Source organism: Mobula hypostoma, chromosome 21 (assembly GCF_963921235.1).
Source record: "Mobula hypostoma chromosome 21, sMobHyp1.1, whole genome shotgun sequence".
Classification (NCBI taxonomy): domain Eukaryota; kingdom Metazoa; phylum Chordata; class Chondrichthyes; order Myliobatiformes; family Myliobatidae; genus Mobula; species Mobula hypostoma.
In genome coordinates, this window is record NC_086117.1 from 19,474,819 (window position 1) to 19,502,500 (window position 27,682).

The window sequence follows — 27,682 nt, forward strand, 5'->3', positions numbered from 1 at the left end:
ACTCACCAACAAACATGAATAGTAACAAAGAAGGTTTTTCAAAGCGTCAAGCACTGAAGCGACAGCAGAAGAGATCCGTTGTCATCTTGATTGTTGGGATCGACGCAGTGTCATGTTCTCTACAATGGGACAAGAATAGAAAGAGCTTCGCTCTGTGTTTGACCCTGGTAGAGTGTGATAGGATGGAGGGAGCTTCAATCTGTAGCTGACACCAAAAGGATGTGATGAGATGGTGTAGACCACAGGGGTTCCCAAACAGGGATCCACAAACCTCTTGGTCAATAGTAGGGGTCCATGGCATAAAAACGGTTGGGAATCCCTGATGTGGAGGAAGCTGCACTCTTTGTCTCACCCAGGGAGCATGTGTGTGTCAGTTTTCATCACATCTACTCGCCGTACAAACAAAAAAAACATTCTTATGTGCGATGAATGTGTGCCCCATAGTCCTGGTATGACTGTTCCTAGAGATGGGGGAGAAAACTAAGTCTTCAGAGTCCATTCAGGTTCAGCAACAGTTATGACCCCTCAGCCATCAAGGCCAATGAACCAGAAGGGATAACTTCACTCAACTTCAGTCACTCCATTACCTAATTGTTCACACAAACTGTGGATTCAAAGTCAAGGATTCTTCATCTAATGTTCATAATATTTAACCCTTATTTATTTGTTATTATTTTTATTTTTTTCTCAGCTCAAACTGAGGGACAGGCACAGCTAAGCGCACTCATTTCTCAATTGCTAGAAACTTTCGAACTATTCTAGTGGTCTATTATTATAAACTTTTTGAAGATTTACGTAAATATTGCTGTGTAGGACAAGTTGTTTGATGCTATTGTATAGTTACTATGGGATGATACTAGTTGTAGATATTAATATTGGGACAATGTTTACCCGGTTCATGTTCCATTGTTTTACAATTTCCTCTTAAGTCAGTATGTCTGATGTTTTTCACTTATTGATTTCTGTATGTTATGTGCGTTTGGAATGGCTATATCAATTAATTAAGTTGTTCTTGCTAGTTCAACCTGTAATATTATATCCAGATGGTTATTGTAGATTGTCCTATCTGTGTTAATAATCAGTCATGGTATAATTTGTGGGACTGTGACTCTAAAGCTAGATCAGTCTTGCGCTTATATTAAGCTATGGTGTCTTTGTTGAGTTTATATTTTAAAGCAAGATTTTGGTGAATGAGTTCTGCCAGTTAAACTGCTGCAGACTCCTGTAATGTGTTGGATTGTTTCTGATTTCTCTTGGCATTTTCTGTATTTATTGTTTTAAATGTGTTGGTCTTTTATTATGTATTTTGATAATTTTTTGTGTTGACACCTGGTCCTGTAATGCCACAACAAACCCCTCTTTTTCTGTCATCTCTGAGCCAGGCATTCAACAATTATTTGTCAATGCGTAGTCTATCAAATCACAGAGATGTCTTCCATGGAGGATCATGATTTTCCATTGGTTACTTCTGTCGTTTGTTCACAATTTCTTCATTTTTCTGTGTTGTACTTCCAGTTAGTTTAGTGGTTTAGTTAGGTTTAGGTTCAGAATTGCATATGCTCATGTGGAGTGCTGATTCCTATTTTCACTGATGAAAATATATCCTTAGAAGTTTTAACCTGACTTGTGTAAGTTTTTATGTCTCTTGTTCCTCTTCCTCCTTCTGTCCAAAGTAATGTTAAACTAAGTGTGTTTGAGTGTATGTAGGGCTTTCTAAAATTTGTCATTTCCGTTCTTATTTTTCTTTGTAAATTTTCAAATCCATTTCGAACCCAGATGTTAAGCCAAAAAAATATGTTAATAGGGGTATAGTGAAAGTGTTTATTATTTTTGTCATACTTCTACAATTGAGTTTGTTTGGCAGATTTTCCTGAGCCTCAAAGTAAATTCTGCCAAAGGTTTTCCCTTTATCGCATTATGATCCATTTTCTTTGCTTGTTCATATCCCAGATACTTGTGTTTAAATTTCATCCCTAGTTGTATTGTGTCCTGCTGCTGTTTTATATTCTACTTGCTCCATTCCATTTTTCCTTATGTTTAATGTTCTGCACTATTCTAGTCCAAGATTCATGTTTATATCTTTAGAAGATAGTTCTACTATTTGAATTAATTGCTTTAGCTTCACTGATGGAGCGTATAATTTCAAATCATCCATGGATAGAATGTATGTCAATCTACAATTTCTTTGGTTCTTCCTGATCTGATGTCCTATTTTCTTCTGATTCAGTAGTTTAGAGAGCAGGTTTTAAGCTGGACAAATTGATAGTGGGCTAATAGAGTTGCCCAGAGTGTGCTCTGTTTATTTTGATAACAGTGATTGTGTGTTCTTTTTGAGCTGTTAATAGATGGGGTGATTATAATAGCTAATGCTCCATCAGATGTTGCAGGAATTTCACAACTTTTGGGTGTAGTTTATATATACATATTCAGAACTTCTATTAACTGCCTCTACTTTCACAGTTTTCAGTATTTTTAGTATTTCTTTTTCCGTATTTACAGTTTGTTTTCTTTTGTACATTGGTTTGGGTGTGATCTTTCATTGATTCTATGTGTTTCTTAGATTTACTGTTAATGCCCTCGAGAAAATGAATTTGTGTTGTATACGGTGACATACATATACTTTGATAATAAATTTACTTTGAGCTTTGAATTCTGCCTCTGACCCTTTGTCCCTCACTGGTGGCCTGACTCCCCATTTGCATCTGTCTAGAACAGCACACATTCCACCTCCAGGGGGAAATTACCCTGAATTCCCTCTCCCCATCAGTAAGAATCACCCTCCTAGCCCTGCAACACTCTTCCCCCCCCCCCCAGTAATTCCTCACCCCCTTCTCTCTCTAGATCCCTCTATGGCCTGGAATGCAGGTTCATCTAAATTGAGGCGTTTGTTTGCTGTAGAAGGTGGCAAGTTCCAACCCGAATAGTCTGTATGCTGGACAGAGCGAGGCTCTGAGCTGCTCCTCACTCTGTGGGCTCACCTGGGATATACCTGGCCCAGTCGACACCTCACTGCTGCCAGCATGTTGCTGCTGTGTGACATCATGGAGAGGTAGGTGTCCCATTGTGAGCTCACCAGAGTGGGGCTGGCTTGTGTGGGGGAAGGAGGGTATTGAGTAGTTTTTTTTCCCAAAAATACTTTATTCAAAAGTATTACAAAATAAAGTTATTTACATATAAGAAAAAAACATTCGTCGACTCTGAGTCCTTATTCAATAAAGTTATTTACAATAAAATTATGCGTTGACTCTCTGTTCATTTACAAATGAAAGATGTTTACAATAAACCGTTCATTTACTTTCAACCCTTGGTCAAGAGTTAAGACTTATTAACAATAAAATTATCAACAATAAAGGCAGGCGTTGGCTCTAATGCTTTTCCCAAATTAACAATTCCACTCACTCCTTGGGCACCATGTTGATTATCTGTCCCACCACTGATGAGGGTTAGTCTCCTCCCCACCCAACCCCTCCCACTCCCACGGGTGATGAACCTTAAACTGTGGTCCTTCCCCACTGGGCCTTCGTGGTGGCCGCACCAAGTTTGAGTGCATCCCTCAGCACGTACTCCTGCAGGTGAGACTGAGCCAGTTGGTAGCATTCAGTCACAGACATCTCCATGTGCTGGCAGACCATCAAGTTTCAGGCAGACCAAAGTGCGTCTTTCACCGAATTGATGATCTGCCAGCAGCACCGGATGTTTGTCTCCGTGTGCGTCCCCGGGAACAGCCCGTAGATCACGGAGTCCTCGGTAACGAAGCTGCTGGGCATGAATCTTAGTACTGTCCTTTCCATTCTCCTCCACACCTTCTTTGCGAACCCACAGTGTGCAAAGAGGTGAGCCACCGACTCCACCCCATTACATTCCTCCCTTGGGCAGTGGGGTGCGGAGACGACATTCCGGGCGTACAGGAGGGATCTGACTGGGAGGGCCCCTCTCACTGCCAACCAGGCGAGGTCTTTGTGCCTGTCGGTGAGATCTGGCGATGAGGCATTTTGCCAGATGAACTGGACGGTCTGCTCAGGGAACCACCCCACTGGGTCCATCTCGTCCTCCTGCAGGACAGTATGTGCCGACCACTGTCAAATGGCCTTGTGGTCAAATGCGTTGGCCTTGAAGAATTTTTCTATGAAGGACAGGTAAGGAGGCAACGGCCTCCTTATAGTAGTAGTAGTACTTTGTGCCCACGTATCTGGGATCCACGCACAGCCTGATGCAGCCACACACGAAGCTGGCCATCAGGGTGAGGGCGACATTGGGGACGTTCTTGCCCCCGTTGTCCAGGGACTTGTGCATGATGGTCCGTCTCACCCACGCCTCCTCATCGTTAAAACATAGTCTAGACCTGCCCTTTGCTCCCCTACAGCATCTCCCAGTCCCCCTTGATGTTGTCTACCCCATTCAGTTCTGGAAAAGGCACATCATTCTCTCTTCTCCCTCCACTCAAAATCCCGAAAAAAAACACACACTATCAGAATCAAGGACAGCTGCTACCCTGCTGTTATAAGATTATTGAACTGTCCCCTGTATGAGAAGATGAACTTGGCGTCGCGATCTATCTTATGATCGACCGTCCACGTCATTGTCTGCACTGTGTTTTCTCGGTAACTGGAACACTTTATTCTGCATTCTATTATTATTTTCCTTTGTACTACCTCAATTCACTGTTGTAATAAAATGATCTGTATGGATGGTATGCCAAACAAAGAGTTTTACTCAACCTCAGTACATGGAACAGTAATAAAGCATTTTATACGGTTATTGTGTGGACAATAGGAACTAACTTAGTGAGATAACTGAGTAGTTCAGCACAGCATTGTGGGCCGAAGGGCCTGTTCCTGTATGATACTCTTCTCTCAGTGAATGAGCATCTGGGGGACAGTGACCACCGCTCCCTGGCCTTTAGCATTATCATGGAAAAGGATAGAATCAGAGAGAACAGGAAAATTTTTAGTTGGGGAAGGGCAAATTATGAGGCTCTAAGGCTAGAACTTGCGGGTGTGAATTGGGATGATGTTTTTGCAGGGAAATGTACTATAGACATGTGGTCGATGTTCAGAGATCTCTTGCAGCATGTTAGGGATAAATTTGTCCCAGTGAGGAAGATAAGGAATGCTAGGGTGAAGGAACCATGGGTGACAAGTGAGGTGGAAAATCTAGTCAGGTGGAAGAAGGCAGCTTAAGGGGCTGAGAAGAGCAAGAAGGGGGCATGAGAAGGCCTTGGCGAGTAGGGTAAAGGAAAACCCCAAGGCATTCTTCAATTATGTGAAGAAAATAGGATGACAGGAGTGAAGGTAGGACCGATTAGAGATAAAGGTGGGAAGATGTGCCTGGAGGCTGTGGAAGTGAGCGAGGTCCTCAATGAATACTTCTCTTCGGTATTCACCAATGAGAGGGAACTTGATGATGGTGAGGACAATATGAGTGAGGTTGATGTTCTAGAGCATGTTGATATTAAGGGAGAGGAGGTATTGGAGTTGTTAAAATACATTAGGACGGATAAGTTCCCGGGGCCTGAGGGAATATTCCCCAGGCTGCTCATGAGGCGAGGGAAGAGATTGCTGAGCCTCTGGCTAGAATCTTTATGTCCTCGTTGTCCACGGGAATGGTACCGGAGGATTGGGGGGAGGTGAATGTTGTCCCCTTGTTCAAAAAAGGTAGTAGGGATAGTCCAAGTAATTATAGACCAGTGAGCCTTATGTCTGTGGTGGGAAAGCTGTTGGAAAAGATTCTTGGAGATAGGATCTCTGGGCATTTAGAGAATCATGGTCTGATCAGGGGCAGTCAGCATGGCTTTGCAAAGGGCATATCGTGTCTAACAAGCCTGATAGAGTTCTTTGAGGAGGTGACCAGGCATATAGACGAGGGTAGTGCAGTGGATGTGATCTATATGGATTTTAGTAAGGCATTTGACAAGGTTCCACACGGTAGGCTTATTCAGAAAGTTAGAAGGCATGGGATCCAGGGAAGTTTGGCCAGGTGGATTCAGAAGTGGCTTGCCTGCAGAAGGCAGAGGGTGGTGGTGGAGAGAGTACATTCAGATTGGAGGATTGTAACTAGTGGTGTCCTACAAGGATCTGTTCTGGGACCTCTACTTTTCGTGATTTTTATTAACGACCTGGATGTGGGGGTAGAAAGGTGGGTTGGCAAGTTTGCAGATGACACAAGGATTGGTGGTGTTGTAGATAGTGTAGAGGATTGTCAAAGATTGCAGAGACGTTGATAGGATGCAGAAGTGGGCTGAGAAGTGGCAGATGGAGTTCAACCCGGAGAAGTGTGAGGTGGTACACTTTGGAAGGACAAACTCCAAGGCAGAGTACAAAGTAAATGTCAGGATACTTGGTAGTGTGGAGGAGCAGAGGGATCTGGGGATACATGTCCACAGATCCCTGAAAGTTGCCTCACAGGTGGATAGCGTACTTAAGAAAGCTTATGGGGTGTTAGCTTTCATAAGTCGAGGGATAGAGTTTAAGAGTCACGATGTAATGATGCAGCTCTATAAAACACTCGTTGGGCCACACTTGGACTACTGTGTCCAGTTCTGGTCACCTCACTATAGGAAGGATGTGGAAGCATTGGAAAGGGTACAGATGAGATTTACCAGGATGCTGCCTGGTTTAGAAAGCATGCATTATGATCAGCGATTAAGGGAGCTAGGGCTTTACTCTTTGGAGAGAAGGAGGATGAGAGGAGACATGATAGAGGTGTACAAGATAATAAGAGGAATAGATGGAGTGGATAGCCAGCGCCTCGTCCCCAGGGCACCACTGCTCAATACAAGAGGACATGGCTTTAAGGTAAGGGGTGGGAAGTTCAAGGGGGATATTAGAAGAAGGTTTTTTACTCAGAGAGTGGTTGGTGCGTGGAAAGCACTGTCTGAGTCAGTGGTGGAGGCAGATACACTACTGAAGTTTAAGAGACTACTAGACAGGTATATGGAGGAATCTAAGGTGGGGGCTTATATGGGAGGCAGGGTTTGAGGGTCGGCACAACATTGTGGGCCAAAGGGCCTGTACTGTGCTGTACTATTCTATGTGAATCTCTCTATGTAAAGCCTACGGTGTTCCCTGGGGGTCAGATTTAAAGGACCATCCCATTTTAAATTGGATACAGAGTGCTCCAGGACAGATAGTGTCATATATTTATGATAAATTAAATTCCCAAAATTATTTGCCCACATCGGGAATGAAAGCTTGGGATAGGGATATATCTGAATTGGGACAAGACTTAGACTGGGATGCGATTTGGGATAATGCTACCGGTGCTTCAGAAAACCCAAATCATCAGTATATACACTTGAAATTTTGTCATAGAGCATATTTAACACCTAGAATTAGGCATCAAATGGGACTGGTTCCTGACCCTTATTGCTCATTTTGCCCCAGTGGAGCCATTGGCTCTTTTATGCATGTTGTATGGGAATATCCAGGGGTTTTTGATTTGTGGGGGAAGGTTATCAGCACTCTTACAGAACTAACAGGGGTACAATTACCAATCGTCCCCGCTGTACATCTTCTAAATGATGACTCCCACCTTTCCCTTACAAAAAAAACATGCAAAATCTGGCTGAGAGGCCTGACTGCAGCTAAGAAGATTGTAGTCCAGCGTTGGAAAACTCCCCATATTTCAAACACTCACTGGCTCCGGAGCTTTTTGGACATTCCTTACCTGGAACTTTCATGAGCAAGAGTAAATGATGCACGACCAAACACAATCATAATGTGGACAAATTTAATATCTAACTTAAAAGATCTTTTGTTAAAATAGGAATGCTTTGTCTGTGTATGTACTACTATTCAGTTGATTGGTGAAGGGGAGAGGGATGGGGGAGAGAGGGGTGGAGGGGATGGTGATGAAGGTTGGGGGTTCGCTGGGTAAAACAGTCAAATGTAATTGGCAACTGGTTGTATTGAATGTAATTTGTTGCTGTTGCAATAAATAATTAATAATAATAAAAAAAACCTTTCAATATCAAACAGGTTTGAATGAAATTCCTTCCACCATTCTTCTAAACTCTCGCACCATAAAATGCTCCCATACAGTAATTGTGTCATTTCCAGGATCATTCTCGTGAACCTCCTCTGGACCCTCTCCAAAGCCAGCGCATACTTTCATAGAATAGGTGCTCAAAACTGCTCACAATACTCAAAGTGGGGTCTGACCAATAGCTTATAGAGACTCAGCATTACATCTTTGCTTTTATGTTCTAATTTTCTCAAAATGAATGCGAACATACCATTTGCATCCAACCAGCTTTCCCCCACACCAGGTCTCCCCATCACCTGTCAGCTTGTACTCTGCTCACACATCCCTCCTCTTCCCAGTCCCTCCACCTTCTATCTTAGTATCATGCCTTCTTCCCCCTTTCTCTCCAGTCTTGAGGAGGCGTCTTGCTCCGAAATGTTGGGTGTTTATTCCCTTCCGCAGATGCTGCCTGAACTGCTAAGTAATTCCAACACTTTATAAGTGTTGCTCAAGATATCCAGTGTCCACAGAATCTCTTGAGATGATGATCTGCCAGTCATGCGCTGTTGTCATCTCCTTGTCCATCATTCCCACCTCCCTGTCCATCCCAACTCCCCACCCTTCAGACCCAGAACCATCAGTCTCCCAGAAAGACAAGTGATGGCAGAGCAGGGAAGCTGGAGTGACAAACATCTTGTTTAATTGGCTTATTATTGTTACCCAACTGTCCCAAAGGACAGGGACAAACTTCAATTCATGTGCCATCCAGATAGAACATTCCAATCAGGAGCAGGGTAACCTGGGGCATGATCTGCTCAGGAATTTCATGGGATGCCTGCGGTGATTCCTTCTTCTGGGACACTGGAGAGACTGCGCCCTCTAGTGTGTTTCCTGATGCAAGGGGGGCACTGGGGATGGAGTGCACGTTAAGATATCCTGTTTCAGCTGCCCAGGCTATTGGCAATCCTAAAGTTGAGTTTACTGTCTATGCCAGGTCTATGCATGCACAGGTGCAAAGAAAATATTACCTGCAGAAACATTGCAGGCACATAACATCATACAAATAGTATTTATATGTAAAACAGAAATATAAAATAGAGAATATAGAACATATAGAACAGTACAGCACAGTACAGGCCCTTCGGCCCACATTGTTGTGCCAACCTTCAAACTTTTTTAGTCAGAGTGGTTGGTGTGTGGAATGCACTGCCTGAGTCAGTGGTGGAGGCAGATACACTCATGAAGTTTAAGAGACTACTAGACAGGTATATGGAGGAATTTAAGGTGGGGGCTTATATGGGAGGCAGGGTTTGAAGGTTGGCACAACAATGTGGGCCGAAGGGCCTGTGCTGTGCTGTACTGTTCTATATGTTCTATATTCTCTATTTTATATTTCTGTTTTACATATAAATACTATTTGTATGATGTTATGTGCCTGCAATGTTTCTGCAGGTAATATTTTCTTTGCACCTGTGCATGCATAGACCTGGCATAGACAGTAAACTCAACTTTAGGATTGCCAATAGCCTGGGCAGCTGAAACAGGATATCTTAACGTGCACTCCATCCCCAGTGCCCCCCTTGCATCAGGAAACACACTAGAGGGCGCAGTCTCTCCAGTGTCCCAGAAGAAGGAATCACCGCAGGCATCCCATGAAATTCCTGAGTAGATCATGCCCCAGGTTACCCTGCTCCTGATTGGAATGTTCTATCTGGATGGCACATGAATTGAAGTTTGTCCCTGTCCTTTGGGACAGTTGGGTAACAATAATAAGCCAATTAAACAAGATGTTTGTCACTCCAGCTTCCCTGCTCTGCCATCACTTGTCTTTCTGGGAGACTGATGGTTCTGGGTCTGAAGGGTGGGGAGTTGGGATGGACAGGGAGGTGGGAATGATGGACAAGGAGATGACAACAGCGCATGACTGGCAGATCATCATCTCAAGAGATTCTGTGGACACTGGATATCTTGAGCAACACTTATAAAGTGTTGGAATTACTTAGCAGTTCAGGCAGCATCTGCGGAAGGGAATAAACACCCAACATTTCGGAGCAAGACGCCTCCTCAAGACTGGAGAGAAAGGGGGAAGAAGGCATGATACTAAGATGGAAGGTGGAGGGACTGGGAAGAGGAGGGATGTGTGAGCAGAGTACAAGCTGACAGGTGATGGGGAGACCTGGTGTGGGGGAAAGCTGGTTGGATGCAAATGGTATGTTCGCATTCATTTTGAGAAAATTAGAACATAAAAGCAAAGATGTAATGCTGAGTCTCTATAAGCTATTGGTCAGACCCCACTTTGAGTATTGTGAGCAGTTTTGAGCACCTATTCTATGAAAGTATGCGCTGGCTTTGGAGAGGGTCCAGAGGAGGTTCACGAGAATGATCCTGGAAATGACACAATTACTGTATGGGAGCATTTTATGGTGCGAGAGTTTAGAAGAATGGTGGAAGGAATTTCATTCAAACCTGTTTGATATTGAAAGGTTTTTTTTATTATTATTAATTATTTATTGCAACAGCAACAAATTACATTCAATACAACCAGTTGCCAATTACATTTGACTGTTTTACCCAGCGAACCCCCAACCTTCATCACCATCCCCTCCACCCCTCTCTCCCCCATCCCTCTCCCCTTCACCAATCAACTGAATAGTAGTACATACACAGACAAAGCATTCCTATTTTAACAAAAGATCTTTTAAGTTAGATATTAAATTTGTCCACATTATGATTGTGTTTGGTCGTGCATCATTTACTCTTGCTCATGAAAGTTCCAGGTAAGGAATGTCCAAAAAGCTCCGGAGCCAGTGAGTGTTTGAAATATGGGGAGTTTTCCAACGCTGGACTACAATCTTCTTAGCTGCAGTCAGGCCTCTCAGCCAGATTTTGCATGTTTTTTTTGTAAGGGAAAGGTGGGAGTCATCATTTAGAAGATGTACAGCGGGGACGATTGGTAATTGTACCCCTGTTAGTTCTGTAAGAGTGCTGATAACCTTCCCCCACAAATCAAAAACCCCTGGATATTCCCATACAACATGCATAAAAGAGCCAATGGCTCCACTGGGGCAAAATGAGCAATAAGGGTCAGGAACCAGTCCCATTTGATGCCTAATTCTAGGTGTTAAATATGCTCTATGACAAAATTTCAAGTGTATATACTGATGATTTGGGTTTTCTGAAGCACCGGTAGCATTATCCCAAATCGCATCCCAGTCTAAGTCTTGTCCCAATTCAGATATATCCCTATCCCAAGCTTTCATTCCCGATGTGGGCATATAATTTTGGGAATTTAATTTATCATAAATATATGACACTATCTGTCCTGGAGCACTCTGTATCCAATTTAAAATGGGATGGTCCTTTAAATCTGACCCCCAGGGAACACCGTAGGCTTTACATAGAGAGATTCACATAGAATAGTACAGCACAGTACAGGCCCTTTGGCCCACAATGTTGTGCCGACCCTCAAACCCTGCCTCCCATATAAGCCCCCACCTTAGATTCCTCCATATACCTGTCTAGTAGTCTCTTAAACTTCAGTAGTGTATCTGCCTCCACCACTGACTCAGACAGTGCTTTCCACGCACCAACCACTCTCTGAGTAAAAAACCTTCTTCTAATATCCCCCTTGAACTTCCCACCCCTTACCTTAAAGCCATGTCCTCTTGTATTGAGCAGTGGTGCCCTGGGGACGAGGCGCTGGCTATCCACTCCATCTATTCCTCTTATTATCTTGTACACCTCTATCATGTCTCCTCTCATCCTCCTTCTCTCCAAAGAGTAAAGCCCTAGCTCCCTTAATCGCTGATCATAATGCATGCTTTCTAAACCAGGCAGCATCCTGGTAAATCTCATCTGTACCCTTTCCAATGCTTCCACATCCTTCCTATAGTGAGGTGACCAGAACTGGACACAATACTCCAAGTGTGGCCTAACCAGAGTTTTATAGAGCTGCATCATTACATCACGACTCTTAAACTCTATCCCTCGACTTATGAAAGCTAACACCCCATAAGCTTTCTTAACTACCTTATCCACCTGTGAGGCAACTTTCAGGGATCTGTGGACATGTACCCCGAGATCCCTCTGCTCCTCCACACTACCAAGTATCCTGCCATTTACTTTGTACTCTGCCTTGGAGTTTGTCCTCCCAAAGTATACCACCTCACACTTCTCCGGGTAAAACTCCATCTGCCACTTCTCAGCTCACTTCTGCATCCTATCAATGTCTCTCTGCAATCTTTGACAATCCTCTACACTATCTACAACACCACCAACCTTTGTGTCATCTGCAAACTTGCCAACCCACCTTTCTACCCCCACATCCAGGTCCTTAATAAAAATCACGAAAAGTAGAGGTCCCAGAACAGATCCTTGTAGGACACCACTAGTCACAATCCTCCAATCTGAATGTACTCCCTCCACCACCACCCTCTGCCTTCTGCAGGCAAGCTAATTCTGAATCCACCTGGCCAAACTTCCCTGGATCCCATGCCTTCTAACTTTCTGAATAAGCCTACCGTGTGGAACCTTGTCAAATGCCTTACTAAAATCCATATAGATCACATCCACTGCACTACCCTCATCTATATGCCTGGTCACCTCCTCAAAGAACTCTATCAGGCTTGTTAGACCTGATCTGCCCTTCACAAAGCCATGCTGACTGTCCCTGATCAGACCATGATTCTCTAAATGCCTATAGATCCTATCTCTAAGAATCTTTTCCAACAGCTTTCCCACCACAGACGTAAGGCTCACTGGTCTATAATTACCCGGACTATCCCTACTACCTTTTTTCAACAAGGGAACAACATTCGCCTCCCTCCAATCCTCCAGTACCATTCCCGTGGACAACGAGGACATAAAGATCCTAGCCAGAGACTCAGCAATCTCTTCTCTCGCCTCGTGGAGCAGCCTGGGGAATATTCCGTCAGGCCCCGGGGACTTATCCGTCCTAATGTATTTTAACAAATCCAACACCTCCTCTCCCTTAACATCAGCATGCTCCAGAACGTCAACCTTACTCATATTGTCCTCACCATCATCTCATTGGTGAATACTGAAGAGAAGTATTCACTGAGGACCTCGCTCACTTCCACAGCCTCCAGGCACATCTTCCCACCTTTATCTCTAATTGGTCCTATCTTCACTCCTGTCATCCTTTTTTTCTTCACATAATTGAAGAATGCCTTGGAGTTTTCCTTTAGCCTACTCGCCAAGGCCTTCTCATGCCCCCTTCTTGCTCTTCTCAGCCCCTTCTTAAGCTCCTTTCTTGCTTCCCTATTTTCCTCAATAGACCCATCTGATCCTTGCTTCCTAAACCTGCCTTCTTCCTCCTGACTAGATTTTCCACCTCACTTGTCACCTATGGTTCCTTCACCCTACCATTCTTTATCTTCCTCACCGGGACAAATTTATCCCTTACATCCCGTAAGAGATCTCTAACCATCGACCACATGTCCATAGTACATTTCCCAGCAAAAACATCATCCCAATTCACACCCGCAAGTTCTAGCCTTATAGCCCCATAATTTGCCTTTCCCCAATTAAAAATTTTCCTGGCCTCTTTGATTCTATCCTTTTCCATGATACTTATAAAGGCCAGAGAGCAGTGGTCACTGTCCTCCAGATGCTCACCCACTGAGAGATCTGTGACCTGACTCGGTTCATTACCTAGTACTAGATCTAGTATGGCATTCTCCCTGGTCGGCCTGTCCACATACTGTGACAGGAATCCATCCTGGACACACTTAACAAATTCTGCCCCATCTAAACCCTTGGAACTAATCAGGTGCCAATCAATATTAGGGAAGTTAAAGTCACCCATGATAACAACCCTGTTATTTTTGCACCTTTCCAAAATATGCCTCCCAATCTGCTCCTCTGTATCTCTGCTGCTACCAGGGGGCCTATAGAATACCCCCAGTAGAGTAACTGCTCCCTTCCTGTTCCTGACTTCCACCCATATTGACTCAAAAGAGGATCCTGCTACATTATCCACCCTTCCTGTAGCTGTAATAGTATCCCTGACCAGTAATGCCACCCCTCCTCCCCTTTTTCCGCCCTCTCTATCCCTTTTAAAGCACTGAAATCCAGGAATATTGAGAATCCATTCCTGCCCTGGTGCCAGCCAAGTCTCTGTAATGGCCACTACATCATAATTCCATGTATGTATCCAAGCTCTCAGTTCATCACCTTTGTTCCTGATGCTTCTTGCAATGAGGTACACACATTTCAGCCCTTCTACCTTACTGTCTTTACGCTGTTTATTCTGCTTCTCTTTCCTCAAAGCCTCTCTGTATGTTAGATCTGGCTTTACTCCATGCACTTCTTTCACTGCTCTATCGCTTTGGGTCCCATCCCCCTTTTAGTTTAAACCCTCCCGAACCATGCTAGCAAACCTACCTGCAAGGATATTGCTCCCCCTCGAGTTCAGGTGCAACCCATCCAATCTGTACAGGTCCCACCTTCCCCAGAAGAGATCCCAATGATCTAAAAATCTAAAACCCTGCTCCCTGCACCAACTCCTCAGCCACGCATTCAACTGCCATCTCCTCCAATTCTTACCATCTCTGTCACGTAGCACTGATCTTACAAGCTGATCTTACTCGAAAGTAGAAGAAAAGAGAATGTTTATCAATATTATATCGAGATATCAGTTCTTGAAAGCTAAGGATAGTACTTGCCCCATTAATATCTTGAAGGTAGTAATACCTTTATCCTCCCAAGTTCTGTTAATGAATGATTCCCCCCCCCGATAGAAAACGATTATTGTTTCATAATGGAGATGATTTACACCATACGCTTTTAAATTTTAGGAATTTTTCTGCTACTCTAAACACTTGTAATGTATGGGTTAAAACTGGAACGTAAAACAAATCACATTTTTTGGTAGACATACCTATAAGGAGAAAGTCCTTCAACCTTATTGGTGCTATTAGCTCCTGTTCTATATTTTTCCAGGACGAAACTTTATCCTCCTCCATCCAATAGCTAAGACTTTTTAATACAAATGCCCAGTGATACAATTTAAAATTTGGACATGCCAATCCCCCATTCGACTTTTTGAATTGTAGAGCTGACCATTTTATATTGGGTTGTTTACCACTCCAAACATAGCATCGTAGTAAGGAGTCCAGTTTTTGCCAATATCCTGCTGGAGGTGCAAGTGGGATCATTGAGCTGATAAAATTAATGCGGGGTAAGATGTTCATTTTAATGACTGAAATACGGGCCGGGACTGATGCTGGCAGGTGTCTCCATCTATTAATATCTTCCTCTATTTTTTTCAGAATTAATGAGTAATTTGTTTTAGCCACAGACGATAGGGAAGTATTAACTCTAATACCCAAGTAGAGGACTTGATTTGTAACTTTAATCTGGGGAGGAAGAGACACCTTACTTTTATCCGTATTAATCAGCATCAGTGCTGATTTTAACAAATTAACTTTGTATCCTTTTTATTAATATAACTTTTATTGAGTTTTCAAAGTGAATACATGAAAAGATAATGTCTACCCTCCCCCCTCCCCTTAACCCTCCCCCCCCCCGATATATACACCTACCTGAAAAAAAAAGAAAGAAGCAAAAAGAGAAGAACTGCCTGGATATTGGAAGGTTTCCACATGCTCCATGGGATTCAAAATAAATTTAGTATATTTATTTATTACTTTCTCCAAGGGACCAAGATCTTTATCATCGGAGCAACTAAATATGCCATCCTATCTTTTGTAAATAAGGGCGCCAAATATTCAAAAATGTTTCATATTTATCTCTTAAATTATAAGTAATTTTTTCGAGTGGAATAGAACTAGCCACTTCATTGTTCCAACGATTCATACTTAAATACAAATCGGATTTCCAAGTAACTGCTATAGCCTTCTTAGCTACTGCCAATGCAATTTTTATGAATTCTTTCTGATATTTATTCAATTTAAGTTTCGGTTTTATCCCTTCAATATCACCTAATAGAAATAATACAGCGTTATGTGGAAGTTGAGTTCCAGTAATTTGTTCCAATAAGACTCTTAAATTTATCCAAAAAGGTTGAATTTTAGAACAAGAAAAAGTAGAATGTAAGAAAGTACCAATTTCTTGATTACACCGAAAGCATTGATCAGATAAATTTGAATTTAATCTATTTATTTTTTGTGGAGTAATATATAATTGGTGTAAAAAATTATATTGTACTAATCTAAGTTGAACGTTTATTGTATTTGTCATACTGTCAAGACACAGTCTTGACCAATTTGTTTCATCAATATTAATATTCAGATCCGTTTCCCATTTTTGTTTTGACTTGTGGATTCCTTGTTTAATTGTCTGTTTTTGAATCAAATTATATTAACTTTGTATACTGAAAGAAATCCAAATTGCTCCAGTGTTTTTAAAACATAGGGGAGAGTTTGTTGAACATTCGCCATATAAACTAGTGTGTCGTCCGCGTAAAGTGATATTGAATGCGATGTACCTATTGTAATAGGGGAGATCTGAGGAGAGTTTCTAATTAAATGTGCAAGCGGTTCAATAGATATATTAAAAATTAAAGGAGACAAAGGATCCCCTTGACATGTGCCCCATCTTATGTCAAATAACTCTGAGAAACCTCCTCCCACATATACCCAGGCTGAAGGATTAGCATACAGTGTTTGAATCATATTGATAAATTTATCGCTGAACTTAAATTCTTCTAGAACTCTCCAAAGATATGGCCATTCAAGGCGATCGAATGCTTTTTCAGCATCTAGAAATAGCAGGCCACAGGCAGGTGGGATTTTACGTGTTGCACTCAGTACGTGTAAGAGCCGGCGAATATTATCAGATGCGAGATGCCCCTTGATAAAGCCCGTTTGATCTGGGCTAATTCTTTTCCCAACTACTGTCTCAAGTCTACTGGCTAAGACTTTGGAAAATATCTTGAGGTCGGCATTTTTCAAGAAGATTGGACGGTAATTGGCACACTCCACGGGGTCCTTACCGGGCTTAGGTATAACTGTGATCAGGGCTGTGTTTAGAGCTCTATGGAAAGTGTCATTTCCAAAAGCATAATTTAATGTTTCTAACCATACTGGTCCAAGAATATCCCAAAGTGCTAGGTAAAGTTCCACAGGTATGCCATCTATGCCTGGCGTACGGCCCTTATTTGTAGCTTTGACTGCTTTGAGTAGCTCATCCAGTGTAATAGGAGAGTCTAGAGTTTTGGTGTCCTCTAACGACAACGTAGGGAGGTCTAATCCACTAAAAAAATCCGTGAAGTCATTCTCAGAAGGAACTGAGCCACTTGTATACAATTCTTTAAAGTAATTCTTGAATGTCTCGTTTATTTCCTCTGTTGAAAATACTACTCCACGTTTAGCACATCTAATCGCTGGTATAGACCTTTTAGTTTCCTGTTGTTTGAACGTTAGAGCTAAAAGGTGGCTCAGTCTGCTGCCTTCTGCGTAATACTTATGTTTGGTTATATGGATCATATATTCTGCCCTCCCTCTTCATAAATCATTTAATTCTGCTTGTTTTGTTTTGAGCTCGTTTTCTTTTGTTATGGTGTATATCCCTTTGAGATCATTTTCTAAAATCTTACATTTGGCTTCTAAGGTGGAAATCTTTTGAAGCCGGCTTTTATGTAGGTAAGAACTGAACCATATAGCGTTATTTCGTAAGATACCCTTGATGGAGGCCCAAATCACTGTCACATCTGAGACACTATTTTTATTTACATTTATAAATTCTGTCAGTTTTGTTCTCAGTTGTGATAGAAATTCGTCGTTTTTTTAGAACGGTGGAGTTAAACCTCCACCTAGTAGCCTTATTTTTAATTTTGCCATAATTAAAAGTAGATATGACTGGGTTGTGATCAGATAGATGTCTGGGCAAAAATTCTATTGAGTGTACTAAAGGCAGCAGACCGGAGGATATAAGAATGTAATTTATCCGAGAGAAAGTTTTATGTCTTGTGGAGAAGAAGGTATAGTCTTTAGCAGATGGATTATGCACCCTCCACACATCAGTTAAATTTAAACCCGTTAGAAAAAGGTTAAGTGCTTTGGAAGCAGATTCTTGAGAGCTTGCTATAGTTGAAGATTTATCGAGGTTAATATTTACCAAAGCATTCATGTCCGAACCAACATATAGTTGGTAGTCACTTAACTTCAGTAATTGTGAGGTAATTGAGGGAAAAAATTCAACCTTGAATATAGTTGGGGCATATAGGCTAATGATGCAACCTTTTTACCCTGAATGGATGTGCAGCAAAAAGCTAGGCATCCTTTATTGTCGGCGCCCGTCCTTTTAATTGATACATTAATATTATGTCTCTTTACTATCATAACTCCTTTCGAACGAGTACCATCAGCTGATGCCACAACGGGTTTATAAAAACGGTTTTGAACCCTGGGAATGTCATTAGGTTTAAGATGTGTTTCCTGTAACAGCGCAATATCTATTTTCTTTCTACGTAAGAAATCTAAAACCTTTGAACGCTTGTAGGGAGAGTTTAATCCTCTAACATTAAATGATACAATAGTAAGATTTTCTAATTTATCTGTGTTGCTCATCTTCCCCTGAATCTGTTGTTGTAAGTTGGTGGTGGAGCCCTGAGTTACCCCCTTCCCACCCCCCCATCACCCCTCCTATTCAACCCTTTACTTTGTAACATCTGTGAGTGTCACTTAGCAATGTCAGACACTGAACACTGACATCAACCGCCCTCCTTCCAGCACCAACAAATTAGAAAGGCAAAGCAGTTCTCATCGACAATCACATCAAAGAGACAAGAAAAAGAAACCTGGGCAAACCCGTTAACCTATATAAGTAAAACCGTTTCCATCTCACATATATTATAGCACATGATCAAGATCCCAACAGCTATCTTGCAAGAAACTGTCACTTCAATAGACCGTCGCTTAGCGATGGTGCTAATGACGTCTTATCTGGTGCCCAGAAATATAAACGAGTCTACTGGAGATATAACGTTCTAAAGTTAGTCAGAACAAACAGCTGTTTCTCAGCTTCATTCCTGATGAAGTATTACATTTGGATATATTGACTATTACCTTAAAACTCTGACCTGCAATAGTCAGAAACAAATTGCCCCCTTAATTAACTAAATACAAGGGTGCAACGAATGACTTTCCGATAAAAGAATGACCAGAAAACTTCACACTTAGAATGTTAACTTGTCCGTGCCTGATGGATTGCGCATACAGGCAAGTCTGAGCTCTTAATGCAGTTCCATCTCCTCCCGAGCGGCATGTGGACTTTGCCCAGGGTCTTCTTCCATATCTCCCAGCACTGATAATTTCAGAACTTCTTTCGCTTCCTCTGCCGAGTTAAACAACATCTTCATGCCCTTGATATTCACTTTCAAGTTCGCTGGGTATATGAGGAACAAGTCAATCCCCTTCTGTCGAAGTTTAGCGCGGATCTCCTTGTATCCCTGCTGTTCCTGCATCGTGCCGGGGCTGTAGTCAGTGAAGAACTGCAGCTGGCTGCCATCAGGGAGAGCAGGTTTGGCTTTCCTCGCACCCTCCAGGATAGCCTTCCGGTTGGAGTACCGTAGAAGCTTAAAAATCATGGTCCGCTGTCTTGAGGAGTTCTTGGAAAAGATCCTATGAGCTCTATCGATCTCCAAAGGAGTGCTGTGGGAATTCTTGAGCGCTGGAATCCAATTAGGCAGCATCTTCTGGAGGTAACTTCTTGGATCGTCGCCCTCAGCGCCTGACGGTAAGTTGACCAGCCGCATGTTGTTTCTCCTGGATCTGTCCTCCAAGTCGTTTAACTTCTTCCATATCTTAGGCACCTTCGCGAGACAGCAGTTAGTAACTTCCTCATTTTTGCGTAAGCAAACCTGAATGTTCTCTATTTTGTTGAAGACCGTGTTAAATTTTTTAGCGTGAATGTCCGCTTGCTCCTTTAACGACCGGAGAATATTGCCATTCTCTGCCATATGCTTCCGTATGGGGTCGAGAGCCTTTTCCAGCAACTCCTTTAGCATGTGTGCTACCATTTCTTGCAGTGATTCCATCTCCGTTGCCATTGTTTGTTTAATTAGCATAGCTCTTTCTTCAGATGAATCGCTAGCTTGGTGTCGTCTGTGGTATCTTGTTTCCTGGTTGACTTCATATCTTTTTTTGAAGCCGTGTCTTTAGTTAGATCTTCCTCCAACTCAACCTTATATTAAGACTGTCTATGAGCCCTGAAGAACTTGAAAAAGGAGGGTTGTATGTCAGCGGTCAGTGCCGTGCTGCCATCTTGCCTCGTCCCTCACCGGAAGTCCGCAAAGGTTTTTGACAGAGTGAATGTGGAAAGGATGTTTCCAATAATGGAGACAAGGACCAGAGGGCACAGCCTCTGAATAGAGGGGTTAGTTTTAGAACAGCTGAGAGGAATAATTTCTTTCTCCAGAGGGTGTTGAACTGTGGAATTCATTGTGACAGACATCTGTTGAACCATTGGGGATATTTAAAGTGAAGGTTAATAGTTTCTTGATTATTAAGTGCGTGAAAGGTTATGAGGAGAAGGCAAGGGAAAGAGGTTGAGAGGGATAAAAGACAGCCATGATGGAATGGTGGAGCCGACTCAATAGGACAAATATCTTGGTTCTCATGATCTTATATGTCATGAAACTTTGTTCTTTGGAATCAGCATTACAATGCAAAACATAAAAATTACAATATATCACAAAATAAATAAATAAATAGTACAAAGGCGTATAACGAGGTAGGGCTCAAGGACTGTTCAGAAATCTGATGGCAGAGGTTGAAGGAGCTTTTCTTAAAACACTGCAGGTTGGGCTTCAGGCTCCCGTCACTCCTCTCTAATGGTAGAGATGCAAAGAGGGCCTGTCCCAGATGGTGAGGGTCTTTAATGATGAATGCTATGAGATGTTGACATGCATGCAGGAACTTGAAGCTGCTCACACTTTCTACTGATCCTGCGATGAGGAATAGTGTCTGTTCCCTTGACTTGCCCTTCCTGAAGCCAACAATCAATTCCTTGGTCTTATTGACATTGTGTGTTCTTACAAAGTTGTAAACTGGCTAGCAGCATAACATATGTGCTTTAATATCAAAGGCCTTACTCAACTGCATTTGAACCACATCTACCACCTTGCCCTTATCAACTTTCCTGGTCACCAAAATCAAGTTCCCAAGACACAAGCTCCCATGCATAAAGCCATACTGACAACTCCTAGCCAACTCATATTTCTAGACAGGCATAGAGCTTATCCTTCAAAATCTTCCCCAGTAACTTACCTACCACATACATTAAATTTAGAGGCCTAATAGTCCCCAGGTTTTCTTTGCCACCCTTCATTATTAAACAACACTTTTTTCACTACCCTCCATTCTACCATCATCTTATCCATGGATAATGATGTCTCAGCCAGGACCCTCATGATTTATTCTCCAGCCTCCTGCAGTGATGTTGGATAAACCTGATCAGGCCTTGGAGATCTGTGTGATCACACAGAATACTCTGCACAGTTTGATGCCCAGACCCAAGGAAAAGTGAGATTGCCAAGGTTAAATTAATTTCTGGTATAAGAGGGTCTGTTGTCTGAGATTAGGTTTAAATTCAATTGAATTGAGAAAAATATCTTTAACCTCTTGCTTTGGCAGTCTAAGGAGGTACCCACCCGCTTCAAGTAGGCTTTAATTATACCACTCCCCAAGGAGATCGTGGTAACCTGTCTCAATGACTATTGTCCAGGAGCATTTACATTCACTGCGATGAAGTGCTTTGAGAGGTTGGTGATGAAACCTATGAGCTCCTGCTCGAGAAATGACTTGGATCCGCTCCAATCTGCATAATGGCACAACAGGTCCACAGCATATCATTGGCTATTCATTCAACCCTGCAGTATCTGGACAGCAAAGATGTATACCTCATTGGCTGGAGCTCTGCAATCAATACTATCATCCCCTCAGAACTAACCATATTAGCTTCAAGTCTTTAACCTCAAAACTACCTGATCCGACTGGATCCTCTATTTCCTCACTTTCACACTGCAGTCAGTTCAGAGTGGTTGATTCATCCCCAATCTCCATCAGCATAGGTCACCACAGAGCTGTTTTAGTCCCCTGCTCAACTCACTTTATACTTGTGACTGTGAGGCTAAGCACACTTCCAGTGCTATATTTTACTTTGACAACAGCCCCACTGTTGTTGGCCGAATCAAAGGTGGTGATGAGTCGGCATATAGGTGGATGATTGAAAATCTGGCTGAATGGTGCCATCTCACTCAGTGGCAGCAAGAAAAACAGCTGATTATTTATTTCAGGAGGATAAAACTAGAGGTCCATGAGCCAATCCTCATCAGGGGATCGGAGTTGGAAAGGGTCAGCAACTTTGAATTCCTGAGTTAGCATTTCAGAGGATCTGTACTGGCACTTAAGTGCAATTATGAAGAGAGGCAGTTCTCAATTTTTTGCTTTATGTATTACTATTGTTTTGTTTTTGTATTTGCGATTTGTTGTCGTTTGCACTGTGGTTGTCTATCTGTCCGGTTGGGCGCGGTCTTTCATTCATTCTATTATGTTTCTCGCGTTTACTGTTTATGCCTGCAAGAAATCAAATCATAGGGTTGTGTATGGTGACATATATGTACTCTGATAATAAATTTACTTTAAATGAAAGGTGATCTCACTGATGTTTTCAAAATAATGACAGGGACAGACAGAGCAGATGTGGAGAGGAGGACGACAATAGCTCGAACAGGAGTCAAGTCATCGAGTCTGTGGTTTCAAGGCAGGACATTTCAGACTAATTAAAACATCCTCAGGCACGACTGAGGTGTGGAGAGCAGCAGATTTGTGTGGTTTTAGCATTTTGAATTTTGAAGAGTGATACTGGAAGTATTTGAGTGAGATGACGAGCCTCTCTTTCCTTTCATGCCGCCCGGTTTCCAGAAGGATCGTTACCGACACGCGCCGGGCGCTGGAGACCGCGCTCTCTCTGACGCGTGCGCACTCCGTCTCCACACGAGGCGCCGCTTCGTGCGGTTGCGTGGCCGTTCCGCCGTCCCTCCCTCGCCGTCGAGTCCCATTGTGATTAAAGGGTTTTATTTCTTCCATTTGCTGTTGGGGGGCTCGGGGGCGTTTGTCTGGCTCGAGCAGTGGCGGTTGGCGGTGCTGGCTGTCAACGCTGTGGCGATTTTGGGAAATGGCGTCGGTTCAGGTAGCGGGGAAGGATCTGGAAAAGGAACCGCAAGTGGAGGGTTGGTGGGAGGAGGTTAGAATGAAGTTAAATTCAGATCTGGAAAACGGATTTCAAGTGATGGAGAGGAAGGGATGGATTTTTTAAAAAAAACGAAAGAAGACTTCAAGGTATTGTTTAAATTTGACCGAAACAGCCGCCCTCCATCAATCCAATTAAATTAACTGCCGAGCTAAAGGGACTATCGGGAATATAAATATAAATCGTTGTCGTACTTTAAGAGGAGTGAAGGTGTTAATTGTGTGTAAGGATAAAAAAGCAGTGTGAGAAGGCATTGCGATTGAACACTTGGCAAAAAGATAGTACCTATTTTGTCTAATGAAAATAGAGATATTAGTAGTGTTATAACAGGTGTTTTGGTGGAGATTTCGATAGAAGAGGTGGAGTTATATATATATATATATATATATATATATATGCACACACACACCCACCCACCCACCCCCCTGGAGGTTAACCTTTAGGGTATCCTGCACAAGGACTCCCAAGTCCCTTTGCATCTCTGTTTTGAATTCTTTCTCCATCGAAATAATAGTCTGCCCGTTTATTTCTTCCACCAAAGAGCATGACTGTACACTTTCCAACATTGTATTTCATTTGCCACTTCTTTGCCCATTCCCCTAAACTGTCTAAGTCACTCTGCAGGCTCTCTGTTTTGTCATCACCTGCTGCTCCACCTATCTTTTTATAATTGGCAAATTATTGGGAAAAGTTTAGGGGGAACATTAGGGAGAACTTCTTCACTCAGAGAGTGGGGAGAGTGTGGAATGAGCTGCCATCTGATGTGGTAAATGCAGGCTCACTCTTAAGTTTTAAGAATAAATTGGATAAGTATATGGATGGGAGAGGTCTGGAGAGTTATGGACTGGGTGCAGGTCAATGGGACTAGGGGAATAAAGTTTAGGCACAGACTAGAAGGGCCAAATAGCCTGTTTTCTGTGCTGTAGTGTTCTATGGTTTTAGGTATATTCGAACTTCTATGAGATAGAGAATGGGACTCCAGTAGGCAGTATTTTCAGCCCTTTATGGTTTAATATTATGATTAATGATATTTTTTCTGTGATACGTACTGGGGTGGGTAAATTACTTTTTGCAGATAATGGAGCTTTATAAATCGGAGGAAAAAAATTCAATTTAACTGAATGTAGGATGCAATTAATAAGGTTGAACAGTGGGCAAATAGATGGGGTTGAAGCTTTCAGTAGCTAAACCATAAGTTGCATGTTCTACAAAGAGAATCAATAGACCTGCACTCTTGAAGAAGTTTCAGTGGTATGAATTCTTGGCATGTGGCTGGATAATAAGCTGACATGGAAGCACCATATCAATAAGATAATTGACAAATGTAAAGGGACATTAAATATCCTTGGGTATCTATGTGGGTATTCTTGGGGAGCTACATGAAAATCTGACTTTATATATTTGTTTAATTAGATCGGTACTTGATTATGGCTGTGTTTCATGGATCAGCTTCATCTTCAAATTTAAAATGTTTGGATATGATGCAAACTCAGACTTTTTAAGACTGTGTTGTGGTGCAGTAAGGTCATCTGGTTCAGTTTTACTGGTTGAAATGGGACAATTACCCTTACAGTTGCAGAGGATGAAGTTGTTGTTAACATACTGGGTTAATTTGAGGGGGCAGAGCAATGATCACCCTGTTAAAAGTGTGTTGGAAGACTGTTGGGAACGTCACAAGAAGGGTGTTTTTAGTTTTGGATGGTTGGGTGCTCATCACGTTAGAGTTTGCTGGAATATGTAGTTTGTCCCACTATAGCTATTTTGGTAACCCCACCATAGTTTTTTCCCCCAATGGCTTTAGTTGATTTTGGGTTCTATGATGAAATGAAATCCAAGGATCCTGATATGTCTGAGAGGATGTTGGTTCATCAGTATGTTGAGAATTATTGTAATATGTCAACCATTTAAAATGATGGATCAAAAGATAAGTTAACTGGAAATGTCAGTGTTGCTGTTTTTGTGCCTGAATTACAGGTAACAATAAAGAAACATCTTACTAACTTTTTATCAGTGTGTACTGCAGAACTGGTTGCCACCACTTTAGGCTTACAGTGGGTGGAGGAAATCTGTCCTTCCAAAGTTACAATTTGTTCAGATTATTTTACGGTTTTGACTAGTCTTCAAACAGGCCGTTCTAATAGTAGGTTTGATTTACTGCTGGAAGCTCTCCAAATTTTATTTTAAATTCAAAGTATTGGTGTACATGTCCTCTTCCTATGGGTTCCTGCAAATAGAGGTGTTGAGGGAAATGGGCAGATTGATTGTTTGACCAGAAAAGCTGTTAAAAGTTTATCTGTGGATATAGATCTTCCACTTAGAAACTAAGGAGTTGATGGGGCTCAGAATTAGGGGATTATGGCAAGACCTGTGGGGTAATAGGCATAAGGGGAGACCCCTTGACAGAATAAATAAAACTGTTGGGTTGATGGGAGAAAGGGGCAGACAACTAGACAAGGAATTATATTGACTTGACTTAGAGTTGGGCATACTATACTTGATTATTTCTAATATTTTGTTTGAAAGCATCAGTCTGGGGTGAGTAGGTATTGCCATCATTATGAAACAGTTGAGCATATTCTTTTACAATAGGAAGCATGCGAGGTTGAAAGAAAGCAAATGCAGGCTGCACTATTAGCTTTGAGGGTTGACAGTTTTCATTTTAAAACTTTACAAAGTTATGGAAGTGATTTTCATTCATAATATTGTCTTCCACTATTTAAAATATATTGGGCTTTTTGGGGTAATTTAGATTTCAGTTGATAAAGAACTAATTAGGGTTTTATTTCCCAATTCTCTGCACCATACTCCAGTGAAGTTGGACTGCCAACTGCCATTAAAAGTCAGAGAAGAAGATTTGCAGTTGGGTTTGAAATTTTGATGTGGCTTTCAGAATTGTCAATGTGGAGGAAATGTTATAATGCGGTTTGCATGCTTCACATGTCCTGAGCAGAGGACATCATGCAATGTTTTATTCTCTGTTATGCACACTGTCAAAGAGAAAATAAAACATTGCTTGAAGGTGCTCGACAGCGCTGGAAGCCATCAGTTTCGATCCAGTAGCCGCATGGAAAGAAGACAAATCGGAGTGAGATTAAGAGCAAGTTAACATGCTGTAGTGTTTTAGGCTCCAGGTTAGGAACTGGCTGAGCTGAGTTCCTTCATGTGCATGTACAAACTTGCATTGTAAATTCCAGTTGATATCACAATGGTGCTAGAAGACAATACTTCACACAGCTCTTATCGTAACCCTTCGTTACACTTTTTGTAATGGCTATCTCCTCTCTATCATTCAGTCCAGACGAAGGGTCTCACCCTCAACATGGAAATTAATGAAACAGGTGAACATGCTTTCCATCAAGGCAAGTGGCATTTACGGAGCATTTAAAGAAAGCATTATAAGGAGGAAATGACACAGCTGCAGAGGATATGATGGGGGCATAGTTGGGCCATTCAGCCCATTAGTCCACTCTGCAATTCCATCATGGCTGATTTATTATCCTGTCAAATCTCATTCCCCAGCAATCTCCCCATAACTTTTGATACCATGACAAATCAAGAACCCATAAACCTCCAATTTAAATATACCCAATGACTTGGCCTTCACACCCATCTGCAGCAACAAATTCCAGATTTACAACTCTCTGAAAGCCACATCTCTGTTCAAAATTCTTTGTCCTAACTAATGCTGGGGTTCTGGTGATTAATAGATTCTTCTTGCATGCTGCTCACAGGTATTATGTCCTGGAGGGACACAGTGGAAGCAATGCTCCAGGTCCAGTCTGCTGTTGGGCAGCCTGCGATGCAACTCATCCATCAAGTGCTCAGATGCATCTTGCAAGAGCCTGTCTGAACGTCTGCCTGTGCAGGAGGATTGGTGTTGTTATGGGGACCAGGAACGAAAGAAGCAGGAATTAATGTCAAAGCAATTTTATCTACAGAGATCCCTACACACTGTACGTTATTACCTACCTTTTTTGTTTTAATATTAATTATCGGTACGACCTTGAACTTCCAGCTATTCAAAGAAAGACATGAGTATGCTGTGAATTAGATTTTAAGAAAGTTTGAAGTTATAAAATTATGTCTAATCTTTTTATTAAGCTGGTGGATGGTTCATCAAATTTATTTTCAAAGAACATATATGTCACCATATGCTCTCCTGAGATATTTTTGCAGGCATTCATAATAAGTACAGAAAACAAAAAAGGACAAGTAGGATTATAATAATAAATTAATAAACAATAAATATTACCAGCATGAGAGGAAAAGTCCTTACAGTGAGTCCGTAGGTTGTGGGAACAGTGCAGTGCTGGGGCAAGTGAAGTTGAGTTAAGTTATCCTCTCTGGTTCAGGAGCAGAATGGTTGAGGGGTAATAACTGTCCTTAACCAGGTGTTGTGGGTCCTGAGGCCCCTGTATCTTCCAGATTGTACTGCAGGAGAGGGTGTAACTGGTATCTAACCGCCTCATAATTAGTGGTCCCA

At 42.1% G+C, this 27,682-nt stretch overlaps 2 long non-coding RNA genes across 2 annotated transcripts in view; both read left to right on the top strand.

The window, feature by feature from the left end:
• LOC134359843 (uncharacterized) overlaps window positions 1-27,682 on the top strand; it is a 57,060-nt gene that overhangs the window by 11,508 nt on the left and 17,870 nt on the right. The gene's annotated exons all lie outside the window — the stretch shown is intronic.
• The window catches only part of LOC134359842 (uncharacterized), a 6,361-nt gene continuing 1,639 nt past the window's right edge, over window positions 22,961-27,682 (top strand). The window contains exons 1-2 of the long non-coding RNA XR_010021215.1: window positions 22,961-23,009; window positions 26,931-27,152. This is a non-coding gene — a long non-coding RNA (uncharacterized LOC134359842). The remainder of the gene's footprint in view (window positions 23,010-26,930; window positions 27,153-27,682) is intronic.